We start from the raw sequence: 23,114 nt of genomic DNA on the forward strand, positions 1-23,114 counted from the left end.
ATAATAGAAGGAAAAACGGTTCTCAGTTAAATATAGCCTATACATAATTATAAGTGGTCGCTGATGATTAATTTTCTATTATATATTTTCTCTTTATTCTCTTCTGTATTATAGACAATAAATTTCCGGATGAAAGAACTGTTTTATCCGGATGAGAATAGAATCCGGGAATTCTTGGGAGTAATTCAGTGACACGTTTCTCCACTCGGATAACTCTACCATCCGAATGGCGGAAAACATACATTAAAAGTATTTTTTAAGATTAATCGAGTAGATTTTTAAGATAATAAATACAAATTTTGTTGTTGAATGTTTAACATAAATGAAAAGTTCTTTTAAATTCTTCTATTCGTATTTATAATAAAAGTTGAAATTGGTAACAATACTTGCAGAAAATACTTTAATTGTATTTCGTAGATTTCATTGTTGTAATCGAATGCAAAAGTGGATTAAAAAAAGAAAAGTATATTATACATACAAATGAAATATTTTTTGAAGGGAGAAAATAAATACTGCTGAACAATTTCTTCCCATTGCCGTGAAAGAAATGATTGAAGATAGAGGTTGCACTGCTGTTTGGATTTCCTTTATTCTATTTTCCCGTTCTTCTTAGTTTTGCCGTTTGTTATAAAAAATATATAGGTTAATATTTAAGTAATTATAAATTAATACAACGTAAATTTGTGAAAAATAAGGTATTTTAAGGCTATACTGTGTAATAGGTTTTGACTGTGCTATTTTAATGATTAAATGGATAAGTGATATATTATGCCATATTTTACAATGGTTAAAATAGCTAATTTATTAACATTTTGAATATAGTATGTATTTTATTTTATTACAGAAGCTCAAAATTCTAATACATTAATTAAGAAGTCGAATTATAAATAAAAATTGTATTTCCTAATGAAATGAAGAATTTGATTGCTTGATAATTCTATGGAACATTCTGTGGATCTTCGTTTTAATGTAGAATTGTTTAGTACATCACTTTGATTTCTTCATTGGAAAATTTATCAGTAATGATTTATTCTTCTCTGATATATTTATATTATATTTGTTCTTGAATACGTATTAATATTTTTTGAAGATTTGTTTTGTAGAAGAATAAATCACTATCTTAAACGGTGATATGTTTTCGTGCTAATTTTTTCAGCCTAGTTTATAGACAAAAAATAAAGCATTTATTAAACGTTACTTCGATTATTATCGAGAATTACGAAATCTATATATAGTATTTGTTTTTTTTTTAATTTTAAATTGTAACAATATGAAAATCATGTGCATCTCATATGACAAAGTACTGTTGTAGACTGCATTTCAAAAAATTGATTAATCAGTTGATTTTTCGTTTTTCACAATTTACTTAATAGAAATATTAGTATAATCAATCATTACTAATGTAACTTTTTTCTCTAGTAGTATTATAAAGTTTATTGTTATATTTGTTACATATATATTTCATTTACTTGTATAATACATTTCGAATCTTGAGACTGTGTATTTTATTTACGTACTTTACATATTACAGTCAAACCTCGGTATAGTTTCATCCTCGTATAGCTCCAATGAATATTAATGAAAGAACCTTTCCCGTTAATATTAAACAGAAAATCTTTACAGTGTATGAGAATTAGTAACTGCGCGACTTTGCATTATCGTTATTACTGCTACCAATCACATTACTTTCGTACTTTCAAACTTGTAAGTAGATCTTGTATATAGGATATAAATTCTCATTGATGTATTTCGATTTAAAGCCACACTCGATTTAGCGCCAGTTTCAGAGACGACAATTATTGACGTTAGATTGGCGTGACTGTATATTTATTTATTCCCACAAACTATAGTTATAATGCATTCTCTCCAAGTAGCAATCCGCATTAAAATTTGACAATGATTATAAATAATGATCGGATACACGATTCAAATTCGCGATTCATCGAATTAAGAACGGTATTGAAATTCTGCTGTCGGATAATTTTCAGCAATGGCTGTAAAATATTACTTTCGTTATTTTAATCAATTTCTTCTGAACAGTTTCAGCTATATTACGTACGATCATATTCAGTTTTCTGTTTTTAGATTTTAGTGCCATGATTTATTAATATATGTTAGTTCCAAACAGTCTTAAACTTTGATATTATCAATAATGAGAGATGAAATTCTTTTCCGAAAATGGATATGTTTCTATATGATTCCAAGGTAATTTTCAATCTATATTCAGTATTAAAATTACCTTCATTTTTATTTTTTGTCACGTCGTCTTGAGTAACCTATCGTTGACTTTCTCTCGGTGGAAGAGTAGAAAAATTTGAAACCCGTACAAATCATCTATCACTATGGTAAGAAATGTGAAAATATTTAAACTATTCAATATGCAAGAAAATACAATAGTATATGAGAAATTTATCATTGCGACGTCGATTTTTTAATACATCATAATAAGTCAGAATGCTTTTAAGTTTTAATAACATTTTTTTTTTCTCTTTAGCATTTTAGATTTTATGCTTATTATTTCTACGAAAAAAAAACGAAATTTAAAAAATGTCAATTAAACATTTTTTAAAGTTTGTTTTTTTAAAGTAATAATCGAGTGAGATTATTAAATACATGACATTAAAATTGATTTTAGTATAGTATCATGAATAATTCGCAAATTTGGTGATTATCACATATTGCCAATCATGTAGATGATTAGAATTAGCGAGATTGACGCATAATCTAAGAGTAAATGATAATTCAAATTGCATCTTATATGGGAATTTGTCGTGAGATTTGCAAAATCAATAGAATTTCAAATCGCGTTAATTGTCCAAAACTCTCACTAGATGAAAATCTAACTAAAGAACAATTCATAGAATGATTAGAATATTCTTTAGTAATAATTTCTATGTTTATAATTATACACATTAATTTTATGGTTTACTTTAATAAATAATTCTCAACATACTAGATATATTTAGTAAAGTCTACTAATTAATAATAATTAATGACTAAACGTTTTTCTATTCTGTTTCTACAACGTAATAAATAATGAATTAACCATTATAATATGTTATAATGACATAATATAAGGTACTTAGGGTTTATACTTGAATAAATGATCATCTTCATGAAAAAAATAATAAATTAATGACTTAAATCTTGATTTAAATCGATGCCCTATTAAATCTTTATCTTATTTTTAGTTGCATATTTTATAACGAATTATAAATTAAATAATAATTAGTTACGAAAAAAAATTCTATTAAAATATGCATTAACTTAAATTACCGTTGTTGTTAATATATATTAATTATTATTATTTTCTTTTTTAGGTAAGTGAATTTTTTTTTCACCTATCATCAATCGTCTTACATTCTCGGTAAGAATTATTTCTTCATATTTACTTGTATGTTATTTCTTAGCGAAACTCTGTAATATTTGTCGATCGTTATACAGTTACGTGACCAATTTTTTTTTTCTTTTTTTTGTTAGTGTTATGTGCGTGACATGTTTAGATGTGAAGCGCGTACAAAAGGTGTAGGTTATATGATTGAATGCGAACATCATGAATAAAAATACTGTTATATTCGACAGTATAACGATTCGTTGAAAGCAACTAATAAAATTACAACTTAGGTAGATATAGGAAAAAAACAACAATTTTTCCCCCTCTCTAATTTCACTTCAAATATTTTGACATAAAAATTTTGTGTGTGTCACGAAAAGAAACAGATGATTATTGGATATTGCGAATATTACATGCTGAAATACTTTTCGTTATTTATTTATTTTTTGCTGTTCGTTATAGATAAAAAGAATTACAAATATTCTTACGAAATTTTTACAGTTATTATTTTGTGTAACTGTTTTATGGTCGACGAGTTATGAACTTCATTCTACTATTTCATGATTGCTACAAAAGTAAAGTGGATTTTTCGTGTCTGGAGTTTATTGAGTGTTGAGTACAGAATATATTGATTTTTCTTGACTTAGAGATCAAATCAAAACTGAAGTATTAAGATATCTAGAACACTTGTATGAGATGAAAACATGTTTACATCTATAAAATTTTTGTTGATATTCTATTATTATTATAATTTTCTACTTCGTATATCGATTGTTATGAAATAGAAACATAAAAAACTTAGGAACAATTCATTTTTATTTCCCTAAAGAGAAACTTGCGACATTGAAATAAAAATTTTAAATATTTGGCAACTCGTTCCACCGAAATTTACACTTTATATAGAAAAGACTATTTTTATTTCACTAAAATATATAGCCTCAATAAACTGTCTGTGTGTGTGTATGTGTGTGTGTAATTATGAGTTAAAAGCATGGAAGCATTATATAAGACTTTATACGTTGCTTAGTGATACTACTATAGTTTTATTTTGTTTGTTTATAATAATGCTATAAAAAGTGCGATAATATTTGAAAGTAATTTGTAAACTTTATTGCTTTAAAAATATAAGCGTTTATTCGAATAAAATTTTATATTTTAATATATAGACTATATATTTTTTTAAATATAAGATTTTATTCGAATATATATATAGGCCTATATATTTTTTTTCTTTAGAAAGTTTTAAAATCTAGTTAGAACTAAATAGTTATCTGTATGTTTTGCATTTATGTATTATATGGTGAAAACTATAATTTATTATATAGAAATATTGTCAGGAGAAATTGATTTTTTTCTGTAACTATTTTATTTTATATATAGTTTTTTAATACTATTCGGACATTGAAAAAAGGCAGATTTTCTTTTTGCTGTAATAGAGGATGCGATGATATGTGTATGATGTGTATATGTAAAATAAAAACGAACAGAATTTTTATAAAAGGTTTTTTCAGTTAAGATAGGTAACAGTGTTAATTGTTACAAATTTTGTTTCAATATTGCAAATATTACGCAAGGGTTGTGTGATAATATCTTTGTGAAAGAACAGCTGGAAAATTTATTACTGCCCATCAGTAACTTCAAAGATAAGAAGTGGTAGCGCTATATCACTTAGTCCGTCGTCATAATCAAATCGTCAATACAAAAAGATTACCTACAAACTCGGATATAATCAAGTAGTTGAAGTTATTTGGCAAAAGTGATCATAAAATGCTAGATTTTATTTCTGACAAATCCTTGTGTTAAATGTATTTCAAGTACGGATGGATCGTGTTTGTTTTTAAAGAATAAAATATAGTATTAGAGAATTAAATAAATTAAAACAATTTAGGCAGAAACAAAATAAAATACGATTTTTAGGATGCTAGAAAAATTGCTCTTTACTTATTCATTAAGTTTTAATTACTTTTGAAAGAAATAATTTTTTATATCTATAATTATTTAGCAAATATGAGTTACTAACTGATGATAAAATGCGTAGTTAATTAAATTCATATATACTGTTTTTAGTTTGTTATAAGATTTTTTTTTTTCTCTAATATATATAAAATAATAAAAATTGTTTCTGCTCATACTTCTGGCAGAAATATGTCGATAAAATAAATAATTTTTGAAAATTTTCGGCTAAATGTTAGTTACATTTGAAAGTATTTAATGCTTGTTTAAATATGAAGGATTCAGAAAATGATGATGGATTATTTTGAGAATTAGTGATAAACTAATGAATAGTTTAAGAATAAAAATCTTATCGTGTACGATATGAATTTTTTTTAATATTAAAACTAATCTGTTAACGTAAAAATAATTACTTTATTTTTTAAAATTACGCAAGAATTTCCCATTTTTTGTTCATCACAAACTCTCCAAAATATATAATAGTAACCTCAATTTTCGATAAAAGTGAATAAAATGTGCCTTTCAATTCAGTTTTTCGTATAGCTCTTTTTGCTCTTCGACACAGAAATAGAAGTTTTATCAACAAATCGTTTTATCTTATCAAAATTGTCGAGGTGATAAATGGCATTGATTCACTCAGACCATCCAATGATTACCAGCTTTGGGAAAACTCAAATCAGTTCTTGTTGCAGTTTTTCTTTCTTGTCCAAACGGTATTTTAGCTTTAAATGTTATCTTGATTTATATTTAAAAAAGAAATAAATTCTATCTTTCGGGTTGTTTTTATTTATCTGTAAAAATTAACTTTAGTAAGGAATAATAATTATGAATGTAATTGTTTTAGGTCACACTATTATATTTATATTCAGTAGTTCGAAACGAATCGATACTTAAATGATAATATATAATCAAGTGTTAGTTGAATATGTAACAGATACCCAACAATTGCTAAAGCATTTAATTTTTAGCCTATAGTTTAAGTGATAAATCGTAATATTGATAGAGAACTGTTGTAATGATGACGTGGAGAATGACATAAATTGCATTATAGCATAGTTTTGTTTCGGTTATTAGCTTTGTCTCGAAAAGCTAATGGATTTAAAAATATATTGTAATAAATTTATTCGATAACGTCGTTTCGAGTATTTGCTGAATTCTCTTGAAACGCCAAGTCCCTCCGTATTTCTGCTATTTTCGACAAAAATAAAAGATTTCAAATGTATATTTTAAAGCAACCAATTGTGTATTTTTCGAAGCAGTACAATTTGAATTTCCGCTTAGCTCATTGCCCTCGTTACTGATTTATTTCTCTGGAGTTTAGTAATTATGTATGTGAGGTGGTTTCGTTTTCTGATACATGTTTGATGTCGTCATTTACTTTCTTTTTAAAATATTTGCATAGCTTTTCAAATTCTAAACATCATGTTTTTAATCATTTATTTTTCATCTTGATTAATTTAAGCGCACATGAATTTAACACGGTAAAGAATGAACAAATGAAACTTTATTTGAAAGCAAACAGCCAACAGTTTGAAATCTCATTAAAAATACGATTCCTATATTTTAAAGTTTATATGGATATGAATTTTAAAGAATAACTTTGGTTAAAGAATGATTATAATATAATATAATAGCTATTGTATAATATTTAATACCGATTAAAACATTTTGATATTTATTTTCATATTTAAAAATACGTTTATTAACCTTTTTTAAAATAATGTAAAATTGTGTAAATACGCGAAATAACGGAGATTGTGAATTATTCATAATTCTAGACGAAACTAACTATTAATTACACTGTGTTTATAATTTTATAAATTCTGAATAATCTGAATATACATTTATATATATTGCTAAACCAAGTTTAATTTGAATAATTCATATTATTACGGTATCTTTAAATAAGAAAGATCCTTCGATGGATAAATTTTATAAAAATAAGTTTATGTATAAATTAATATATCTGTATTAATTTATACATAAACTGTATTAATATGTTTTCTAAATGAAATTATAGCAGCAATTAAAAATTATTCTTAATATTCAATATTGAATTGATCGATCTTTATATTAGATTTTATAAATTAAGGAACGTTATGAATTCTAAAAGTTTTTCGAAAATTATAACTTATTTGTCATAAGCGTACAAAGTAAAAATTGACTACTGTACCTGAAAAAATTTTTGCCTATCTCAAGAAAATTTATTTATGTAATAGCTATAGCAAAATGTAAGAAATTATCAAACAAAAATAGTTTAAAATTACATTAAGAATATGATTAATACTAAATGTAATTGGTGAGCACCGACAGTTTCATGTCTAATAGTAAAGTTTTATGCTATGTACGACACTGGTTTTCTCAGAATAACGCTCACGTACTTAAACATTTTTTTAATTTCTTCTGTATCTTAAGTGGAGATTGGATTTAGCATTAAGTCGTCTTAAATATTTCGTATAAGTCCTTGACACGTGCGTAACATGTCTTTAGACCTTAATCATTAGTAATTATTTCCAAGCGTGCTCAGTTGAATTGAAATCAGAGAAAAGAGCCGATCACTCCATATACAGATGCTACTTGCCTCAAGGTTTTAATTAGCCAGGCCGATTTGATTGCGAAGAACATTATCATTCTGCTAGATAAATTTATTCACACAAGACCTTACGAGCTAATTCAGGCTTAATTTCTATACCTTGATAAATGAATATTCATGAAACTGATAAAGTTTGGGCGCCCATTCAAACAAATAGGTTTCCTAAACATAATACTGTCACCAGCAAGTGTTCGTTGAAAGATGTTTATGCGTTGATAACATCATACAAGATGATAGTATCATACTGGATGATAGTATGGTTGTCCTCTAGAATCACTTTGAACATCTCCGGATTTATCTGTAAAGTACACAGAAATTCTTTGAGTCCTTTTGATACAGAGTCGATACGAAACACTATTATATTAATAGAATGTAGTCAACATACATTGGTTTATTAGCGTAAGAAGTGCTATTTATGAGACGTTCTACGTACTATAGAAGATTCTAATGTTCCTATTGCTACTAACAGATCAGAACGCGAGCTTTTATGTTCTTTTTTGAAGTATTGTAAATTCTAATCTAAACGTTATTCCTTGAAGTGAAGAGATGACGTCCACAATTATATTAAGATATTTCTGTTAAATCTTGGGTTACAGTACTGTATATGTCTGCTGAAGTCCCCCAAAAAGTATGTAATCATCGCACGATTTACTCCGTCATTTGATTAGTTTCACTTGTGTTTTCTCAGTTATGAGATGAGCTTCAATACGTTCCTTTTTACTCTTTAGACATTTCTTAAAATTAATTAACAGATAATTAATTTTGCTTTTTCAATATTATTTGATTGCAGTTTAGAAAAAAGAGAGTTGATGTTAACTTGTTTTTATAAAAATGTGACCGATTTTTTTTTCCAGAATTGTCCTGCATAAATTTTTTTATAAGAATAGAAGACGTTAATGCACTTTTCTGTATATATTAGTAATTTATTTTTACTGTAAATACAGTATTTGGAAATTATTTTGAATTCATTTTACATCTTAATTTATGGTGATGAGGATGTAATATAAATATAACTTGATATAAGGAATTTTATATTATGTATATGACAGAAAACATTTATTTGGAGTTAATATAAAACGTGAAACTGAAATGCATTTGTTTTATATAGCCTAATTGTAGGACTGTATAAAAATAATATACAGAAGTTACCAATTGTCAAAAGTTAACGAAGTTATTTTTATCATACAATTGAAGCAAATCAATTTTATATTGCTCTGCTCCAGCTTTGTTCCGGCATTAAAATGCCTCCTCCATGCTCTGCCTCGCTCCGCTCCAGCATTAAAATGCTCGCTCTATGTTTAAGGAAAAATTTTTGAAAAGAAATACTTAATTTCAAAAAAAATTATTTTATAGTAACACGACATCATTATTCGTTATTCATTCTATAAAATAAAATAGCTGAAAGTAAATCCTCTTCCATTTTTAGTCGATGATCATTTAATTAATATTAATTTTAGAACGGAAAATAATTGCTTCACACTTACTTGAGTAGTAGGCATACTTGATACAACACAAGCGGCTTGAACGCTCTTTGGGTGATTTCGAATCACCTCAAATACCGATTTTATTGCAATACAATGAAGAATATGAGCAGGCTTGAGCCTGCTCATAATCTCCATTGTATTGCAATCTTTACGAAAATGTCGTTCAAATTCTTCTTCATTCGAACTGTGTAGTTTAGAAACTAGGTCTGTATTTTTCCTGTTTATCGAGTTATTTTTTGAAATCATCGTCATCTGAAGTGCTTTTGGAAGTATCTTATTCTTGTCGCGGTAATTGAAAACTTATGTGAGGTGGTTCTGTTGAAAATTCGAATCCTTCACTCATTTGCGCTGTATTAAAATTTGAAAAATCTTTTGTTTTTTAATTCGTCAGGCTATTTCTAAGAGTCCTTTTGCTTTCCTTATTTGCTGTGGACTAAATAAAATTCTATAGTATAGATCAACGTAAATTCCTGCAAGAAAATATACATTTTCAAAGAGTTCTCCTTCCGTTTTCGCTTGGAGGATAAAATTCCCATTGCAGTTTCTCATGCATTGTCTGCAAACTTTTAGCGAGTTTATGTCACTCTCATGAAAATTTTAGGAATTACGTCATGAGACTTGAAGTGCGATTGTTGTATGATTCGACTTTGCCAAGAGATTTTTCGATTTTTTCATCTCTTCCAATTCAGCTTTGCTTAACTTCAATTCTATTGTCTCAGCAGCAGTTACTTGTTCACAATAAGAATGAAAGTTCAATCATTATTTATGAGGAACCCCAACGAGTTAGTTCAGTGGTTGAATTAATCCATATAATTCAAGTAAAATACTGCGAATATTTGGTGTTCGTAATTTAACTACGACTTGTTGAATTTTTTCAGGAAGTTCTATGCACGTCTTTTCTTTAAGCCATCTCAGATTGCCAACTGAAGAGTATGTATGCCACGTCGCATCACTTTGACTTTCGATTTCAAATCATCTTTAAGTAGCCATATTGGTAGTATCAGGCTTGGATCTTCAACCCATTGCAGAATCATTATCTGTGCTCCGGCATAAGGCAAAAACCTATTGCTCCATTGCTCCGGGTTCGCTCCAAAACACTGATTTTTTATCAACATTTTATTAATAATTTAAAAAAAAATTTGTTTTTATTTAAATTTTATTAACGAAATTCAGCGATTGAGACTATAAAATTTTCCACTCGTATTCTGTAGATTTAGAGAATAATCCCCAGTTTTTATATATACTCATATTAATGAAATACTGTACTGTACATTGAAAATTAATGTGTAAGAGCTTCGTAGTGTATATGTTACAGTCAAAACGCGTTTTAACTAGTTTTAACTAGTTTATACTGAATGTCTTTGTTAAAACCCGTTTTGTCTAGCTGAAACTAGTTCTAACTCAAATTCATTTTTGACTAGCATTAAATTCTAGTTTTAACTAGACAAAACGGGTTTTGTCTAGTTAATTTACTGCTGTACATGTTTTGATATTAGATAAAACTAGTTTTAACTTTTAACATTAGTTAAAACTAATTTTAGCTACATAAATATGTTTGGGGGAAATAAATAAAGTTATGTATAGTGATTCGGCGGAAGATGCCTAACATTTTGCTTATGAAGAAAATTACAGCGCTAATTCGGGTTTAGGAGCCCTCTAATGAAAATATCTTATTCTAGAGTATGTTTTTCAAATAAAACTTTGGAGTTTATTTTAAAAAATTGTATACTGTGTTTGCAATGACGACTTTTTCACTGTCTGGCATTTTAGGCATCTCACCCCAAGTATCTGGGTGAGATGCCAAATGCCATTAGGGTAAGATAACAAATATAATTGCATAAAATTAATTTTTGAATTTCTTAACCAAATTTAATTTATTGCATATGTAGTACAAAGTACTTCATAGTAAGTATAACAGCACAGTATAAGTATTGTTAAGTTTCTGCCCGTTCTAACGTGTTCTATAGCTAGCTGAAAGCTTTTTTCAGTCCAAAAACTTTTTTGAGAAGTCCTTATATAATTTCTATGCATATCCTGCAATAAAACGAGAAAACAAAAGTTTATTAAAAATAGGCATATTGGAAATCAATTAACAAAAAATAGGCACGTTACCCCAAGAAAAATGTGGCATATTTTCCATTTGTTGGGGTAAGATGCCTAGTAGAGTCACGTGCTCCAGCATGTCCGATCGGGATCGGCGGTAGCTGACAATGGAAACTTTAGAACCTTAACTACATCACACATTAATTGTTTTTAGCAATTTTTAATAAATTCCATTTTAACTTTTAGTTTAAAATTATTCTAGAAACATTTCACAACAAAAACTTCGTTCTTATCTAGCTTTTATTCTTCTCGGATGTAGAAAATGAAGTAACGGTAGCCAACTACAGCTTTCCGCACTCAATATTGGCCCAACGATTCATCATACAAATACATGACAATATGTGACGTCACCGTTTGAAAATATCAAAAATTAGGCATCTTCCCCCGCTTACCATCTTACCCCGAATCACTCTATGCGTTGCAGTCAAACCAGTTTTTAGTTAGGATGCGTTTTAACTAGTTAAAACTAGTTTATACTGGATGTCTTTGTTAAAACCCGTTTTGTCTAGTTAAAACTAGAATTTACTGCTAGTCAAAAATGAATTTGAGTTAAAACTAGTTTTAACTAGACAAAACGGGTTTTAACAAAGACATTCAGTATAAACTAGTTTCAACTAGACAAAACGGGTTTTAACAAAGACATTCAGTATAAACTAGTTTCAACTAGACAAAACGGGTTTTAACAAAGACATTCAGTATAAACTAGTTTCAACTAGTTAAAACGCGTTCTAACTAAAAACGGGTTTTGACTGTAACATATATATATATATCAGAAAATGAAAGTTTATAATAGTAATAATCTGCGCTGCTTCGTTAAAGTATATATTATGCTATTTTAGTTACAGTATGATCATTTAAATTCATAAAGCAAATCTTGATAACACCTTTTTAAAAAAAATCTTTAGCAGCGAGTTGCCTAACTTTTCCGGCAATTTGGCGCCATCTGTTGTCATATTTCATTAAAAAATTTTTATATATATAGTAGAGCGTCGTTTATCTGAATCAATTGGGGACTGGGGTTATTCGGATAACCGATTATGTATGAAAAAATATATTAACCTATCCCATGTTGAAAATTTTCTCCGTTGCATGTCACTTCGCGTTGAATTTTCATCAATGTTAAGCCTAATGTAAACTTTTTAAAATAATAATCATGGCTATTGTATCGTTAAAAATTATTTCTTTATTTTTTACAAACAAAATAAATATATTGAAAAATATAAAAACAAAAAAATTATTCTTTAGAAGCTAATCAAAAACATTCGATTCAGCNTATATTTTTAACTGTTATAAAATGGCAAAAACTTAATTTTTGAGGGTAGGGATGGGTTTTATAAAAAAAAAATTATAAATGCTAATAACGAGTAAAATCGTCATTAAGTCCGATTCTACTGGAGATACACAAGAACCCCTTTATCTCTGCACCTCCCGACTTTTAATTACTAAAATTTAATAGCATCAATTCCCCTAATAAACAACCCCCTTGCATAATTTCAGAAAATTTCGACAAAAACACAGGAGTTATTAAGCTAAGCTAAGAGTGGACAAAATCGTACCAAACACACTAACATTCATTCATACATACATACATACATACATAGAAGAAAAAAAATTCGAATTTGTTTGCATTTCTCGATGTTGTAAGGTCACCTGAGTCCAAAAATGTAAAAATCTTGGGGGTCATTTATTGACCGATCGCCATACTTTTCCTCTGTTATATTGTATATGACGGGGGGGAAATAAAATTTTATTTTTGTTTTAATGAAATAAGTAATAGGTTCTAATAATAATAATAATAGTCTAATAGTAATAACCTATAGGTTTATTGATTTTATTAAACAATAGTTTATTGAAGTTTTGATACATTAAAATTATTTTTTATACATGCATAAACGAATAAATATCGTTATGCACTATGTACGGTACACAAAGATGTGCTCACGTATACGACGTATACTCACAATTTAAGTAAATATTTTTTTTATCATCTTTGTCAAATACAGAAGTATTAAAAGTTTCGAATTTTTACATAAACTTAAAACTTTCGAAAACTTTAATTAAAGTTTTGTTCAAAGTTAAGTTTTCTAAGTTTACTTTTTAATCAACGTGTTTTTTTTTTAATTGAAGACTTGAAATTTTCATCGCTGAAGTAGATTCCAAATACGCATGACATTTTTTATCCCTTTGATAGCGTATTTTACAATATTACATTTAAAAAATATTTTGAAAAGTAAGGAGAAGCTTACATTTTAGTATCTTCTTACTTTCAGGAAGCGGGTGATACGTAATCTAATTCCATTATCTTCTTATCACAGTTAAATAAATTTTTCCAGATAACTCTTGTTTATATCTAGTGCGAGATATATTATACAATCTGAGATTTAAAAATGTATTTTAAGTAAAACTTATTTCTTAAATAACAATGTTTTCTTCTATTTTTTTGAGGAGTTACGTTAAGAAAATTTTTGTAATTTATTTTTATGTAAGATAGTTCTTGTTATTTATTTCTAAATACAGTATATACATATTCTAAATGTATTATTATAATTGAATAATATATTTAAAAAAAAGTGAAAACAAAAATTAGTAGAAAAGTTTTTCCAAAGTAGTTTACGTGCAAAAATAATTTTTCTTTCGATTTTCACTTTCCGAATTTATCTTGAAGTATGCAAAGTACAGTACATTCCCTTAGGGTGTGAGTGATGAACTGGCAGTCTTGCGGTTGCATATTATCGATATTATTGACCTTCAGTGCAGTCTTTTTTTTTTAATTTATTGATACTTATTTAAACAAAATATAAACTGAATCTAACTTAATGTAGAGAACTTGCGTTATATTTATTTTTCATAAATATGTTGATAATTTTATTTCTCTGTGAATTTATAATAATTTATTAAAATGAAGGAAAGGATACAAATTTGTTATAGTAGCAAAAGCTTATTATTAATTTTTAATCGTCAATTTATTAGAATTTAATGGGTGATATATATATATATATATTCTAGTTGTATTATTTATTGGTTAATGAAGAATTATTTCTGCGACAAGAATTAGTTATGAATTTCTGTTTAATTTTAAATAGTAAAATAGTGCGTTATTTGTTAGTTTTAACATAACGTATAATGTAATTACTCTTATAATTTCTTAGTGATCCGGAATAGGTAACAACTTTTATATGAGTTTTCCCTTCTTCAAATTTAACTGTTCATTGGAGACTAATAACGGGCAGTTTCCAGTGATAATTTTAGTAACCACTCAGCAGTGAAACCTAAGGCTTACACTTTATACTCGTGATTCGAGAGAAATAGTGGGGTGGTATTTGGAGTAATGACAACTATATTACTGCAGTTGAAACAAGTTACTGTTACTATTGAATGTTTGTATTACAGAGATAATACTTACGTTTAAAGTACAGTTAAACTCTAATTTATATTTTTGTTTATGTGATAAAATATACGATGAAAACTGCAAAAAAACTAGAAAAATTAAACAATTTTTAATATCTAAATTTAAAAGATGGAAAATTGAATTTAAACATAAGATAATGAGAATAATTTCTGTTTTAAATTATTAACAGTAAATATACAGAGTTTTAAATTTATCAGGCGAATATATAATTTTATAACTCACATAATTCTTAAACATTGGGATGATAAATGAATTACATTTATTAATCTAAACACACATTTTAAATTAATAACCAGGGCTTATTTCTTATTACGAAAAGTTTAAATAAATAATTTGGTGCAGTTCTGTTTTCGAGAAAGAGAAAATTGATTGATTGACTCGACTAAATAGTTTCTGCAAAAAGAAACCGAATAAAATAATTTTTTAAATGTCTTCGATATAATATAATTTAGTTTCATAGTTTTATAATAATTTTACTGTTTGTTTTTTTTTTAATCTACGAATTTACATGTCTTAAATACATTTTAAAGAATCAATTTAAAAGTTTTTTTTTTCGTTCTATAAAGAGACGTATCAAAAAGATTTCAAAATATTAAACAAGCATATATAGGCCTATATATTATTAAATATATATCATTGATATATATTTAATATTGTGAAGAAGTAAGTTTGACTTGTGTTTAAATTTAATAAATTTTATAAAATTTTAAATATTCTGAATTCGAAAAATTGTTATTTTTACTGAGAAACTTATAGTTTCCATTTTGAAATTTTTATATCGTATGAAAACAGTTATATACATAAGTTTTTAATACACTGATTAATTTTAATTAAAAGTATGTATCATTTAATAAAGTGGTTAATCTCATAAAAGGATAACCAATGTATTAAAATGTTATATCAATAACTGATTTTATATGATACAAAAAGCTAGTTGACAACTCGATTATAAACAATTTTTTATTATAGTTCTGCAGTAGTGTCGTACTTGATTATTAATTTAAAGTTATGTAAGATAAACGGTTTGTAATAAATCAATATATAGGCTATACACACACACGCACATAGTACGAAGAGAACCTGGTCAATCAGAATTCTAATTATTGTAGTAATAATTGAATTTTATTTCATTGAAAATTAAAATTCAGGAGATTCTACTCCGTGATAACATTGTGTGAATTAATTACTATAAACATTGTTTTTGAATTCAAATGAAATATATTGTAAATTTCACGTTTTCTCCGTATTGATACTTTTATACTGGTAGATTTCTGTTAATCGTCTCAAATCATATTATTATTATTATTATTAACGATTGTTGCTTTAATTGAAAATTGAAGATTTATTATAATAAATAATACTTATAATCTCTTGTTTTTGCAAAAGTATAATCTTGTTGTTTGAAATGTATTTTTCTTATTGTTGATATAGACATTAATTACGATAAATAGCAGTACTGTACAGTTAATTTCGCTGTACTTCTATGTGAATTTCTCTCTGTCTTTAATTTCATCTTAGTAATATTGAATGGTATATTTTTCGATTATTTGTATTTTTATAAAGATAATATAAGTAGAAAAATCCTTATAAAATTATAGTAATTATTAATATATTTAAAAAAAAAAACCGAAGTGTTTCTCGGTTGTCGGAAAATCATATTGATATTCGCGTTTTATGTGTAATTTGCAATTTGAACTACCAACCTGAACAAAGTAATGCGATCTCTTAATTATGATTAATAATATAAAAATGAAGTTAAAAGAAAGGAAGATGTAGGAACATTTAGCGGTAAAGAAAAGATTTTAATTTAGAAAATCTGAAACTCACTGTATTAAAATATCCGTTCAGAGCAAAACTTTTTCCATACTGAAACCTCTTCAATGTTTAAAATGTGCTCTGGCATTTTATAATGTTTTTTTCCAAGGGTTATCCTAATTTCTTACATATATTCCATCCTAACTTTAAATACAGTTTTTCTATGAAAAATGATCTTACCAAAAAAACACTCAAAAATTGTGCTGCCACAAAACTTTGATGTAAAATTCATAATTACTTTTAGAATTGAAATAAGGTAAAGAAAGACAATTTGTCAAGAAATGTTTCATCATAAAATTTCTGTCCTTAATTAGATAATATACATTATATATATTATAAATATATTTAAACAAGTTTTTATATAGTGTCTCACTCTCCCACAAAAGTTGTTTCGCGTTGCCATGTAGGAACAACTGATATAGAATATAATTTAACACAATAAAAATATTAAATAAAGTACATTTTATCATAGTTTATTCTATTACATTTTAAAACAATATTTATGTTTATTTCATATTTAGTATAATTTAATTTAGCTACAGACTGACTGTTCTATATATTTACACGCTACTTTTCATTTACTATTAATTAAAGACATAAAGAATTAAAATTGACAGAGCTACTAACACGTGAATTAAGAGGACGCATTTTATTTCTTCGTATAAGTAGTATGAAATATATAAATACTTAAGAACTAGATGAAAACAGGTTGACAGCTCCAAATGCATTTGCTGCATTAATCCGTTTTTGTAGTAAAATCATTTACTTTACGTTTTGTCTTCGCGTTCTTTGTCTAAACTAATGCTTCAATTGAAACTGGATTAAGTTTAATTCATTTAAAATTAAACCTAGTAACTTCAATTAAAGTTCTTTTTATCGAAAGATTTCTCTTTTTTAGAAAATGTCTGTGACAAATGAATGGATGGAATTACTTCAAATAGCTTACATTGTAAGACATATTCTCTAAATAGAATCAAGTTTTAAATAACATTTATAAATGGAAATTGCTTACGGATATTTAAAAGTAAATTTATTTGAAGTCTTGTCATGTTGAATTACAACTTCGATATTTAAAATTCTTCGGAAAAAAGTTAAAATAAGGAAATTTTACACTGTAAATAGTAATACCACAGGTATTGTTGACTGTACTTTTCTTCTTTCTTTCTTTTCTTTAGCCTCTTTAATGTAATCCAAAAGACTTTAAGAAATTTCGATGTAAAGTACATTTGGTCGGAAGTTGAAAAGGAAATTTATCGTCTGATTTCCTGTTGCGAAACTGTCGTTTAACTGGATCGGTACGTTAAATTGTACTGAAATTTATTAAGGTTTGCAATCGACTAAAACAAACTGATTTTTATACGAAAACAGAAATCTCCATGAGTTATAAAATACCAATCGGATGACTCCTGAACGATATTTGTTTGTCTAACTTGAGTTGAGTTTTACTCAACTCTGGACGTCAGCTACGTTCCACTTCCGTTGATGGATTCCAGATCTATTCAAATTACTTTCGGAATTTGAAATTTTTTTTATATTCGCGTAACCAATTTTAAACAATTTTTGCAGATATCCGATATATATATTTGTTTTTTTTATTATATATATTTAAAATAGAAAAATCACAAACAAAATTGCATTTTTTGAATTTCGTAAGGCAGTTACGTCAAAATTTTTCTTACGGTCCTTATGTTGTCGGTTTTAAAAAAGTGGCCGAATAATTGGAATGTGAAATAATACATTTTTTATTTTATTTATTTTTATCTTTATCTACAAAGTTATTAATAGGTTGAAGTTTTATCTTGTTCATACAATGGCTAGAATTTTAATTTAAACTTTCTACAAAATGATTCACATCAGATTTTGTGATGTTTATACGCGATGAAGATATTTACTTAAATTAGTTATTGAATGAAATCTTTATAAACGATGATAAAATAATAATAAAAAAATATTATAGTTAATAAATATAATAAATCAGATGCAAGTTTTGAAAGGGAAGTTGTTATATAACTGATGCTGGAAAAGTCTTGTTTGATTGTTATGGTGTTTTTATTTCAATCTGATTTGATTGGTCGACTTACTTCTTTACGACGTTCGACGAGTCGTCTAAGGCAACTTAGACCGGGGAATATAAAAGCAGAGAGGAAGCATAATCAGAAAGTATAAAACACGAATATAATAGAATTTCCGTTGCTGTTATAACGACAATTATATAGCTAATGACTCATAAATATGTGGCTAGCATAATGATGTAGAACATTCTTAGAATTTGTGTTTTGAGTATAAAAATGAATATATCGTGTATTAGCGCTCACAAAATGTCTATTTTATGTAGTCCATGATTGACGTGGAACAAATTCCATTAATTTTAATAAAATTTTATAGTAATTCAGGAAATTTTAAAATTCTAAATGAGTTTTCTTTGCCTTAATTTGAGAGTTAATCTTAAATATTGTATATTGTACAGTATGAATTAAATAGTATATTCTACAGTATGAATTAAATAGAAAAATCACTATACTTAGATGGATTTAAGCTTCGAATTTTTTTTTATCAAATAACGATTATTGAGGAAAATATTTATTTTTTGTGAAGTTTTTAACATAAGGAACTTTTAATTTTGACGTTACCTCTTACAAATATAGGCATAATAAATACAATGGTTACTTTATATTAACATTGACGTATAAAATTTCATTATTTTGATTACTTTTCTAGCCATTTGGTCCTAAAAGTTCGAGAAAGTATCGATTTTTGCATTATGTACACGGATTAATTTATTACTATTTTTATGTGTAACAAATGCTAAGATTTAATCAACTGCACAAATCACTTCCTCGATTTTTATTTAACGTTAACCCTGTGTAACCGTATAAATGTTAAATTTTATTTTATTTTTTTCAATGAGAAATCTTGCATTTGCTAAGAGAAATTATGTTTCTCATATGTTGTAAACTCATTGATTTAGACGGTCCCATCAGCATAGTTAGTGGCTTTTACAACTGATATGGACAGCAGCCCTTTCTGTCTTCGGCAAATTGGAATTGATTCACAGAAAAGACATAAATGAAGAGAATGATACAGACCTAATGGAATTACAAAGTTAGTTACACCCTTCAAACAGATGAAGCTAATTTTGATTCATCGTCACTCATAAAAATTATTACTATTTAATGCTCCCAAAATCAATTATTTTTCACTACTCAAATATTATTAGCAACGTCCATTCTTTACATTTACAAAAAGTGGTAAACGGCAATTAAGGATATAGGCCTATATTAATTTTTTTTAATGCATGCTAGCTTTTATATTAACTGTGAATAGAAAAGAATTTATTAATTATAATGTTTATAAAATGATTTAATATAAGACTATTCTGTATTAAAACTTTAAAAACTTTTATGACATTTTAAAATTATATATTATTTACTTAACTTTAAAATCATTTTTAAAGCATTAAAATTAAAATTATAACACATTGAATGTTTTAAATAAAAGCGTAATAATTATGAATTATAAATCATAAATGTTTAAACATAAATTTTCTTTGGTATTTAATTATTTAACAATTTTTACATTAATAAAAAATAATAACAACTGATTTAAACAAACAAATTTTAGATAACAAATAATATTCTGCTTAAAAAAATACAGAATTTTATTGCTAACAAATATAAATAGTGGAGGAAAAAAAGCAAAATTAAAACTGTTGCTGATATACAAGTTAAAATTTTACAACATCTTGTTTAAAATAATAAGTAAATATTTTTATAATTGAAAAATTTTATTTAAAGCTTAAATCAATTTATACAAATTAATTGTAAAGAACGAATTGCTTTTGATTTTAAATAGCAAATTTTATCTTAGTATTTTATCTTATACATTAAAATATTTAAGATAAAAATAAGCCGTTGAAGATAACATATTTTTTAAGTAAAATATTTAAAAAAAACTAGAAAAAATGAAAATAAGACGGATTATTGTGTGTTAGTATTTCTTGTGATAAAGTTTTTGTATTTTAATTAGTGACTAAATTTTAATTACAATAATCAAAAATGTTTTAAATACGTTCTATTATGTATTATATTAATATTTCAAAACATTCTGATTTAAAAATTGTGCTTTTTTTACTAATCTTTTATTTGTAAAATTAATCGTTTTGTAGTTTTAAGTGTAAATTGTGTGTTAGTAATTTTATTTAGAATCACGCAATCATATAGAATTACGTTAATATTTTCTGCGTATTAACAAAAGAATTTTGTGCTCCATTTACCAAAACATATAATTATATAACAAACCTTCACTAACATGGATTTCAGATTCAGTCATTAAAAACTGCAGATACTCAGATTATAAGTTGATAAGTTAGATACACGACAGCTTAAAATTTAATTTATAGTGTATACAATTTTCAAATGTTTATAAACTTATTTATTAAAATAATATATTAATTAAATTTATTCAAAACAATATTTATTATATGAATGTAAATTGATTGTTAAATTTGAAATGCCATTAAATTTTTAATCTAAATCCTTAATTTTTTTGTAGTTATACCGTTGTTTACGAGAATTGTTTGAAGAATTTCTTTGGAATTTTGAAATTAAATGAATATACCACATATTCCGTTACGTAACACTGTTACGCGGATCTGTAATTTTTAAAACTTAATAAAATCAACCTATCAGAACTGATGGTATGCTTTTAAAAATACAGCATAAAGTCGTTACAACATTTTCCCGTTCTAATATATTTTAAAATTGACATTTTTATGACAAGAAAACTTGAATCATTTGTTATGCAGTGAAAAACGAATTGTTCGATGAAAATAAATAAAAATAAAAACCTAGAAAGAATACATAAATTTATTTTAGCGTTAAAATAATTCATAAAAAAATAATAATTGAATTTGCTGAAAAATAAAAGGGTATAATAGTGGGAACTTCAAGAGATCATTTGGAGGAAGTAAAATAAAATTGTGTAAATGAGACTTTTGTGTTAATTATTGAATATATCAATGACGGTTAATTTTTTTGGTTTTTTTCTCTGATTTATGATGATTTTTGTACACTGTTTAAGTAATTAAGATTGCTGTTATAGTTATGAATTTAAAGTATTTAATTGTATATTATACGCAAACACATATGCAAACTAAAGGTTAAGGTTTCTATGTGTTTGTTTGTTTGAGTTTGAAGAAATCTCACATAAATGATACGATAGATCGAATTTATGTATATTCGTCTGATAGATTTTTTTAAACATTTAATTATTCATGGTAGTTTATTCTTTTCACATTTAGTTATTTTAAATTAAAATCGATAATTTCGAAATAGTTGTCTTAAAAAATCTATCAAGGTTTACACTTCGTGTTCTGCGTATTGCAGTTCGAATCCCATTTTGAAAATGATTACTTACATTGAATATTCTTTAATGGGAATTTGTTCTCGAACCACTTTAGTTTGTGGCATCATTCATGCCCGGTGTGCAGTATGCAGTTTTGGAAATTCAATAACGGCTACCATTCCCGGCTAACATTGGAAAAACTAGATATTTATGTTTAGTCCGGTAAAATTGGCCATCAGGTAGACTGCGGCTCTATTCTCAGCGTGTAAATGGTTACGGTACTTTCCCAACTATTTGCCATTTGTTGAATTAGCTACATATGAACTTATTTGTCGTAGTGTGAGTTTTACTTTTCATTTTTTGTTGTGAAAATATTTTTATCAATTAAATGAAACTTTCTTAATTGCTGTAAGTTAACCTTATAAATTTTTATAATTTATTTAATACAATATACTTATACAATTCGTATAGTACACGGAATAATTTTTTTATGTTCTCAAAAAGAGGAAAATCGTGAACGGTGGCTATTTTCGAACTTTAACACGATGGGAAATGAAAAAAGGTTTTAAATTTTATAAAATTCAATAACATTGATACAATTTATAAAACAAAAACATCAGTTTGCTTTATATTTTATGTTCAATGCTTTTTTCGTATATTCAATGCAGTTTCGGTGCCGAACTTTTCCATTTTGATATGTTGGTGTGTGACTATTTTCCGTTTCCAACTACATCGGCCAGATATATTTTTTCCTCTTTGTAAGCTTAGGTTTGATCACGATGAACAATATTGCAATCGTTTATTGTAATGTACTGTACCTACTGTACTTCATAGTATCCATATTTTATTTTTGGAATTATCTTTTTTATAATTAATTTTAAAAGTTAACTATTTTGTGTTGCTGGAGTTTTAAGCTGTCTTTCTGTTCTGTCGATCCCAATACGTAGCTGATAATGCGCAATTGTTATCAGTTTTAACAAGTACTTTTAATGTTGATCGTTCTAATTGTCATTTGCTTGCATTATAGTGTTTTAAACTACTGATATTTCTTATTTTAGTTATACACCGGATGATTTGATA

The 23,114-nt window shown here is 26.3% G+C and overlaps 1 protein-coding gene and 1 long non-coding RNA gene across 2 annotated transcripts in view; both read left to right on the top strand.

The window, feature by feature from the left end:
* The window catches only part of LOC111619195 (fibrosin-1-like protein), a 328,918-nt gene that overhangs the window by 196,304 nt on the left and 109,500 nt on the right, over positions 1–23,114 (top strand). The window lies entirely within an intron of this gene.
* On the top strand, positions 321–23,092 carry LOC111619196. The gene is made up of 4 exons (XR_002755705.1): positions 321–642; positions 845–1,019; positions 3,321–3,367; positions 21,243–23,092. It is a non-coding gene; the product is annotated as an uncharacterized LOC111619196 (long non-coding RNA).

This window comes from Centruroides sculpturatus, unplaced genomic scaffold, assembly GCF_000671375.1.
Source record: "Centruroides sculpturatus isolate CEXI.00-Female unplaced genomic scaffold, Cexi_2.0 scaffold223, whole genome shotgun sequence".
Lineage (NCBI taxonomy): Eukaryota > Metazoa > Arthropoda > Arachnida > Scorpiones > Buthidae > Centruroides > Centruroides sculpturatus.